The sequence below is a fragment of the Physeter macrocephalus genome, chromosome 3, assembly GCF_002837175.3.
Source record: "Physeter macrocephalus isolate SW-GA chromosome 3, ASM283717v5, whole genome shotgun sequence".
Taxonomy (NCBI): Eukaryota; Metazoa; Chordata; class Mammalia; order Artiodactyla; family Physeteridae; genus Physeter; species Physeter macrocephalus.
Genome location: NC_041216.1, coordinates 25,013,188 through 25,021,797, shown reverse-complemented (window position 1 = coordinate 25,021,797; position 8,610 = coordinate 25,013,188). Strand labels below are relative to the sequence as shown.

The window sequence follows — 8,610 nt, the reverse complement described above, 5'->3', positions numbered from 1 at the left end:
GTGAGCCACGGCCGCTGAGCCTGCGCATCCGGAGCCTGTGCTCCGCAACGGGAGAGGCCACAGCGGTGAGAGGCCAGCGTACCGCAAAAAAAAAAAAAAAAAAAAAAAAGAAGGAAGGAGGAAAGGAAGGATGAATGGAAGATAGTCATTACTTCTTGTTATCTCTGTGTTCTTGGTTTATATTACAAAGACATCACAGCTGGGATTAGAAACCAAGCCCTACAACCCCCTTCCCTGCCCTGCCATCAATGGTCCTTGAACCTGTTATGATGCAGTTTACATGTCTGCTTCCAGAAGCTTCTACAGAACAACACGACCATGAAAAATGGAGAAACTTTCATGACCTTCGATCCTTAAGAAACTTCGGAAGGAGGAACACGATGTTTGTTCCGGCTATGCCCACCACAGAAGGACACCTTTCCCTCTGGGGCCTGTTTGTCTTCCCCCTTTAACAAGGCCCTGTGGAGGATCAGAACATAATAGGTCTTTAATAACAGAGTATAACAGCAGTTGGGGCTCAGTGCCCTTTCATAAAAGAAGTTCAAAAGAACTTTGGCCCAAACATCATAATGCCCCTGGGAGCTATTAAGGCACAGGGATCATTATCCCCATTTACAATTGAGGAAAGTAAGGCAAAGGGAGGTCACTTAGCTTGCCCAAGGTCAGATGAGACAGGGAAAAGGCATAGGATTCAAACTCTTTGCAGCAGCCAGTGCGCTAACTCTGGCCACCTTCCCAATGTCACCCACGCCGGGCTTAAGGGAGATGTCTTTTCTTCTCTGTTGTTTCTGCTGAAAGGCAGCATCTAATATGGTGCCCAGAACTCACACACAGGAGTCCCACCAACTGGGTCTGAATCTTGACTTTGTTCCCAACTATCTTCACTTCAAACAGCTTATTGTACTTAACCTTTCCAGGCCTCAGCTTCTGAATATGCAAAATGGTAATAATGCTACTTATCTCAGAAACTACAGTGAAGACTAAATGAGAAAAAGTACAGGAAATGTCATCATTCATTTTCTCATTTTCTAAATGAGTACATATCACTCTCATAATTTAAAAAACAAAAAAAACAACAACAGTAACAAGAGAAAAAGGTTGTACCCACTCCGGGTAGTTTTTACAAGGAGACAGGCGACACGTGACTAATGAGCATTTCCGATTCGGCCACCGAAATACGCCAGAACCCTGAGAGTGACTTGCGGCACAAAAGTCCTATTTGATTCCTACCAACTCTCACTGGCCTCTCAAGGTCAGCAGAGCAGGGTGGCATCACGGACACTGACAGACAAGGGGATGCCTGAGTGAGGATTTGAAAGGCTGGCCAACTGCCCTCAGTCTGAAGAGGCCAACTTTGGATTCCTGGTGAGTTGAACTCTGGGTTTGAAACTCCATTTCTGCTGAGCTTCCCAACTCCACTCAGCCCAGACTAAAGACGGCCAATGCTTTCCAGGTACCACCATACCTGGATCAAGTGATGTGCAGGAGTGTAGATCCAATAATGATACAGGAAGTGTTCAGAGGTGACAGTGTGGCCTGGTGGTACTCAGCAGGGACTGGAAGAGAAAGGGGGATGGGGTCGGGGGGGAGGAAAGCTGCCCAGTCAATCTTGGTACACTTCCAACAAAGACACTGTGACAGGGAATTCCCCGGCAGTCCAGCGGTTAGGACTCTTGTGCTCTCACTGCCGAGGGCCTGGTTCAATCCCTGGCCAGGGAACCAAGATCCTGCAAGCCGAGCGGTGCAGCCAAAAAAACAAAACACTGTGAAGACACTGTTGACATACAGGTATGTGGAGGTCCTTGATGCACATAAGAACAGCAGCAAAACTCCAAGGTTACGCCAGAGTCACTACCATGACAAGAAGCTTTTCCTTATGCAGAGAACATACAACAAGCCGCTGTACAGGACAAGATGCTAAGAGCTGGCGATGCTCGTTCATTCAACTCAAGAAACACTGACCGATTACCTACATACTCAGGGGAGAAAGACGGCTTGATGGAATCTGCAGGACACACAGACACACACACCTGGACCTTCCTTAAGCTAGCTGATGGATCCCAGATCTCCTGGGTACCTAGGTCAGAGACATGAGAAACCTGAGGGGAATAAATGCAACACTGCTGGCCTCCAAAAGCCTTCCCAGGACAAGGAGAGCCTGCTCACTGCTCTTCCAAGTGTCCGGGTCTTTCTCCTAGTCTGGACCCCCAGGAAACGTTCCTGTGCAGTGACTTCCCACTGTTCAGAATTGAAGAGTAAAATCCAAACTCCTCACCGTGGCCACAGACCCCACTCCTGCCAGCTCCTCACTCAGTACACTCCAGCCACCATAGGCTTCTTGCTTCTACTGTCCTCTCTGCCCATCAGCTGGGTCTCCATTCAAAGTTACCTCCTCAGAGTTCGCTAAAGTTATGACCCAGGCACTCTCCATCTCATTGCCCTGTTTTATTCTCCCTGCATCTCTTTTCACCATCCTACATTATTTTGTTCACTTGTATACTTGTTTACCGTCTGTCTCTCCCACTAGAATGTAAACTTCATTAGATCACGCAACTTGGTGATCTTGTTCTTGGCTATATCCCCAGCACCTACAACAGTGCCTGGCACACAGTAGGTGTTCAATAAGCCATTCAATTTAAGAAACATTTATTGAGTGCCTACAAAGTCTAACTGTAGACCAAAAAAAAAAGAGAGAATCTCTGCCCTAAAAGAGCTTAAATTCTGATGGGAGATAAAAAGCAGATAAATAAATAATAGTGAAATAACAGCTTCTACTTCAACCAAGCCATACCAAGGTGCTCAGTGCTGTTCTAAGCATCTAATAGGTATTACTTAATTTAAGCCTCCCAACAACTCTGTGAAGGAAGTATTAATATTTTATATATGGGGAAACTGAGGTTAAGTTATTGCTGAAGGTCACGAAGCTCATGATGGCAGAACCAAGATCCAAACCCAGGTAGTCTTGGTACGAAGTCCGTGCTCTGATTAAGAGCTATGCTTCCTATCTGAAGAGTGTCGAGTAACTACTTGGTCAGCACCCTCAGCAGCTGTTCCTTGTAGGCAGAGCTGGAAAGAGAGCAGACCCATCAAGGAAGGGCTGTGAGCTCAGTGACATGGAGTCTGCTGGGGTGACCCCCGTGGTGCACTCTGGTTGAGGAGGAATCTAATGAAAAGACATGAACAGGGCTTCCCTGGTGGCGCAGTGGTTGAGAGTCCGCCTGCCGATGCAGGGGACACGGGTTCGTGCCCCGGTCCGGGAAGATCCCACATGCCGCGGAGCGGCTGGGCCCGTGAGCCACGGCCGCTGGGCCTGCGCGTCCGGAGCCTGTGCTCCGCGACGGGAGGGGCCACAACAGTGAGAGGCCCGCGTACCGCAAAAAAAAAAAAAAAGACATGGACAAGGTCAGGATTCCAGGGCTTAGTTTTAGGTGCTGTGAGACACCCAGGCAAGTCAACCGGTACTTGATGAGTGTACTTCTGGGGCAGGATCTAGATGCTGTGAGGGATGGAAAAGCTGAATCCAATAGAGACCCTGGCCTCAGAAAGCTTAGGGTCATGCAAGTGCATACGAAGCTGAGAGAGAGGTAGAAAGTGACGGATGCCATTAGCAAATGTACAAACTGCTATGGGATTTCGAAAGAGTTACTCACTCTCTAGGGACCACAGGTGCCCAACCGTAAAAGGGGCCCGGCCCCAAGGTCCTTTAGCTCGGACGTGTTCTGACAGCACAGACTTGGAGCAGTGTGGAGATCAAGTTTTATTCTGGTTAATGGTTCAAGTTCGTGGCCACTGAGCTGCTCTCCCGCCCACCATGAGATCAGTCCCAGTATCTTTGGGCAACATCTTACAGCAGAGGCAGGGCAATAACGCTCTCATTTAAATAATGCAGCCGGATGTGGGAATGAAGCCCAGTGTGTTCTGCCCTCCTCCACCTCGAACTGATTTTTAAGCCTACAAACCCTCTTCCCTCAAGGAGGGGGTGGGTGACGTTTCTGTGAGCACCTTGTTAGAATGTGGAGACTGCGCCCTGTTCACCCTGTTCACATCAGTATCTCTGGAGTTTTGCACAGTACCTGGCCCACAGCAGGTGCTGAGTAAGGTTTGCTGAGCTAAACCTGAGCATGGTCAGGTCTAGAAATTCTCTGCCAGAAGTTGCAATCGAAGTCGGTGTTCCCTGAAGTTTTGCTTTAAAGCTCTGAGCCTCTCTCAGGGGGAGCAGACTGGTTTTACCTATTCACTTCTGCTACCCCTACTCTGGTCCAAGCCACCATCCTCTCCTGCCCGGCAGCGGCAACAGTCTGTCCCCCAATTGGTATCCCTGCTCCTACCCCTGCTCCTTACAATCCAGTCTCAATATAGCAGCCAGGATGATCTTTGAAAACAAATCAGATCTCATCACCTCTTTACTTAAAATCCTCCAGTGGTTTCTAACCACACTTGGAATAAAATCCAAAGTGGCTCTTCCCACCTTCACAGCACTTACCGTGACTAAAATTATTTTGTCCACTTACTTGTTCAATCCCTCCTCTTCAGAAGGTCAGCTACAGGAGGGCAGGGGCTGTGTCTCTCTTCACCCCTGTAGCCCCTGGCGCTTGGGATGCTGCCTGGCTCATATACAAGGACCACTCACTCCACCAGGAAACCATGAATGACACACTGGCATTTAACAGCCAGCACCTTTATTTATAATTCAAAGTCCTGCTTTAAATCAAAGGAAACTTGGTCTCTCTGGACACTTTAATGGCCCAAGAGATCAGTATCACTTAGAGTCTAAAGCCAGGAACTAGAGCCCAGTAGTTGTAGCAGGGAGCTAAGAGCCAAGACACTTGGGAGCAGAACCTCAGGACAAACTCTGACTTGCCTCCAGGTCCCTTGCCCACACACCCTGTGCCTCAATTTACCCAGCAGTCGGCCAGGCACACTTCCCGAAGTAGTGTGAGTGACAGGAGACAAAGTAATTAACAGCTATAGTGTACTCAGATCCTCAGATAGGAGGTGCTGCCAGCCTCACATCTCATTATTCATAAAACTCTTCATCTGCGGCCAACACAGGCCTCCTGGGCCTTCCCAGGGGCTAAGCTGACAGCAGGTACTGCTCAGACAAGTTCAGCACACACGAGAGAGGCAGGCATGCGGGGCCTAACAGAGTTTGGGTATCAGACCTAAGTGTCTCGGTTACCAGGTTCAAGAAAAAGGAAAGTGGTCGGGGTGGGGATGATGGAAAGGAGGCGAGAAGTGCAGTCTGGCGCTCTGAGTGGTTAATCTTGCAGGTTCACATACACACGCCTGCCGTACAGGTGAGACGTATGCCTACAATGTGCACCGTCTAGGAACACTCACTAGGAGAGGCGGGATGGGGACACGACAGTTCAACCAGACTAGGGAGAGGAACCGTGGCCCAGTGACCAGACCTTGGCAGCATTTAGTTTAGGAAAATATGGGAGGGCTCTATACAGAGGGTCAGGATGCTGAGAGCAGGGCGCAGGTGAGGGAAGAGACAAGAGGGCACGGGACCTGGAGTGCCAACAGACGGTGACAACCCCGCCGACGCGGTGGGGTAGGCAACAGAGTGGATGGCTCGGACACCTGTGGAGGCGACCCCGGGGCAAGGGGGGTTGAGGACCGCTGGATGGTGGTCTGCCGCGGGGGCGGGGGCGGCAGGAGCAGCGGGGGCCAGGTGGGGCAGGAGGCCCGGCCCAGACCAGGGCGCCATGCCGGGGGTCCGGCCGGTGGGTCCGAGCGGGGTCGGGGGCGCCCTCCACGGCCCCTCCCCGAGAGACAAAGGGCCGGCGGCTCCCCCGAGCCCCGGCGCGGCGCGGGCCCAGGCGCTGCGGACGAGGGCCGGCCTCGGCGCTTACCTGGGCCGCCCGACCCGGCCGGGCGGGCGGGGGCTGCGGGTCCGATAGCGGCGCGCGGCGGCCTGTTCCGGGGCGCGCACAGCCCGAGCAGCCGCGGCGGCGGCGGCAGCGGCAGCAGCAGCAGCAGCAGCAGCAACAGCGGGAGCAACCGCCTCAGCCTCCGCCTCCCGTTCAGTGAGTCACCGCGGCGGGGAGGGAGGGAGGCGCCAGGCCGCCGGGGGAGGGACCGGCGGAGGGGCGCCGGGGGCGTGACCTGATGATGTGGTGGGCGTGGCCAGGAACACCCTGTGGCTCTCATTGGTTAAATCGGCCAGAGGGCGGGGATTCCAGTTGAGTCGGGGGGCTGCGGAGTGCTCGGGCACGCTCATTGGGCCCCTCGGAAGGGAGCGGGACCAGTGACCCCGGGGCGGAGCCACGAGATGGGCAGGTGGAGCCCGGTCGCGGGTAGTGGCCGAGGGGCTCTCAGAGCAAAGGGGTGGAGCGGGGCGGGGGTTGGCAGGGGAGGAGGGGCGGGGGCTCGGATTGAGGAGGCGGCCTGAGGGCGGAGCCCGGGCTAAGGATGGACCCGGCGTTGCGGTAAAGCAACTCTGCCTGTCCCTAGCTGCTCCAGAAGCACAGTGATCCCGTAAAGATAATGGCCTCTCCCACGCACGGGTCTGTGTTTAAAAATGGGAGCAGCCAGATGGGGCGGAATCCTTGGTGAGACCGATTTACCCAGGACCCCTGAAAAATCTGAAATGGACGAGGTTGCAAAACATTTAGAGGCGTGGTCTTCCTGAGTCTTGGAGCTGGGAGTATTGCTACCTTTGAAGCAGTTAGGCCCACCGTTGAACTGGGGGCCTGTCTAACCTGGATCCACCGAGCCCAGAGAGCCCAGGGATGGTCCTCTGTGGGTTAAACTTAGAATACCGTTTGTATTGGTAGTGAGTGCATTTTTCTGGGGAGAAGGGTGCCCTTGATTAAAATGTTCTATAGACAGTCTGACTACGTCTGCTAATCTGGCTCTGTCTGTAGAGAGCATAGAGAGAAACAGTCCCTTTTAGGCAAAATGAGAATTGCTCTGAACACCCACCTTCCCTTTTAAAGGGACGCGTGTCTTCAAGCGTGGTCTCACTTTCAACATTTAACTTAACAATTGCATGGGGTGACACTAACCACAGTTTAGAGGCCTTACTGCCCCGCTTTCCCCAGCCTTTTCACTCCTTTTCTGTCCCATCCTCTTCCACTCCCCTCACTTTTCTTTCCCTTCCCTATGCAAGGATACAAGATACTTTTTTTCTTTACTGTATTTATATCCTCCAATGTCCATATTGCTCTTTTGATTTAATAACTTTTTAGTTACAAGTGAGGAATACTTTAATTTTATCAAAAGTCATGAGATTATGAACTTTTAAAGGCCAGAAATAGATTTTAATGATGTCTGTATCTCCATCAGCTTCCAGACTACCACGCCCATAACAAGAGCTCAAGCAATATTTCGCAATACAGTTACTAGCTTGTCCCTCAAGTTTCCCAGCGCATACCAATACAACAAACTTACATATTCAAGTGATTTTCATGTAAATATTGATGTTTAAACAAATGAATTGGGACTTCCCTGGTGGCAGAGTGGTTGGGACGCCGAGCTGCCAGTGCAGGGGGCCAGAGGTTCCATCCCTGGTCGGGGAGCTAGATCCCACGTGCATGCCGCAACTAAGAGTTCACATGCCACAGCTAGGGAGCCGGCAAGCCGCAACTAAGGTGCCCGCCTGGCACAACTAAGACCCAGCGCAACCAAAATAAATAACTAAATAAATATTTTTAAAAATAATAAACACATGAATTAAGGGACTTCCCTGGTGGTCCAGCGGTTAAGACTCCGCGCTTCCACTGCAGGGGGCACGGGTTTGATCCCTGGTTGGGGAACTGAGACCAGGGAACTGAGATTCCCGCGTGCGAGGAGGGAAAAAAGAAAGGTATATGCTTAAGGACAAATGTGGGAAAGGAATGCATAAAATGAAAAGGTGTCAGTGTGAAATAGTGGATGCTTTTCCTTTTTTCAAAATTTTCATAAATATATTGTTTTTATAGTTCAAAATTACAATAAGTTCATCAACATAGCCAGGCCCTTGACTACCCCATCAGCTCAGAGTTGGAAAATTCTGCATTTCTAGATAGCAGTATTACTGCAGGATTAACACAGAATGAAACACTGAAGGCTTAGGAGGCAGGAAACATCTGTTAGTTCTGACAGCCCAGCACTGTCTCTGCCCTTTGGGGAACTGCTCCTCCCCACCCTCTACCCACCAGAGGTGCTGATGAGGTTACCAATTATAGTGTTCTACCCTTTCCCCTCCACAAAAGAAACAAACGCGGGAGACATGAACCCAAGCTTGATCAATTTAAGTGCTGTGTTCTCTTGACCATTGGCTAAGAAGAGGATGTGACCTGAGCTGAGCCAATTGGAGTCCTTCTCTGAAACTTTCTGAATTGGAAATGAAGGGAAGCTCTTTCTTTCCTGTTGGATCAAGAGCTGTAAGGATGTGACCTTAAAAATGTTAGCATCATCCTCCACCCATCCCATGGAAAATTCTGAAGGAATGAGGCAATGTTACTGGACAGACACAGAGACCAAGATTTGGAGGGAGGGAAAGTGAAAGGGAGAGAAACTATCATGGTGTGTTCCATGGTTTCAGTAGACCTTGCACCAATTCTGCACAAACCATCTCACACTTAATAGGTCCCCAAATCTGCCTTTCCTCTGTCAATAGCT

At 50.9% G+C, this 8,610-nt stretch overlaps 1 protein-coding gene across 4 annotated transcripts in view; it reads right to left on the bottom strand.

Moving 5' to 3' along the window:
• The window catches only part of CTNNBIP1 (catenin beta interacting protein 1), a 73,228-nt gene extending 67,131 nt beyond the window's left edge, over positions 1 to 6,097 (bottom strand). For 2 of the 4 annotated variants that reach the window (XM_055083792.1, XM_055083788.1), the window contains exons 1-2: positions 5,859 to 6,015; positions 1,466 to 1,556 (exon numbers count right to left, since the gene is read on the bottom strand). The gene's annotated coding sequence lies outside the window, so the exon portion shown is untranslated. Of the gene's footprint in view, positions 1 to 1,465; positions 1,557 to 5,858 lie in introns of all 4 variants that reach the window. The other 2 variants (XM_024125673.1, XM_055083789.1) reach the window with 2 other exon arrangements.
• Between the last annotated feature and the right edge of the window lie 2,513 nt (positions 6,098 to 8,610).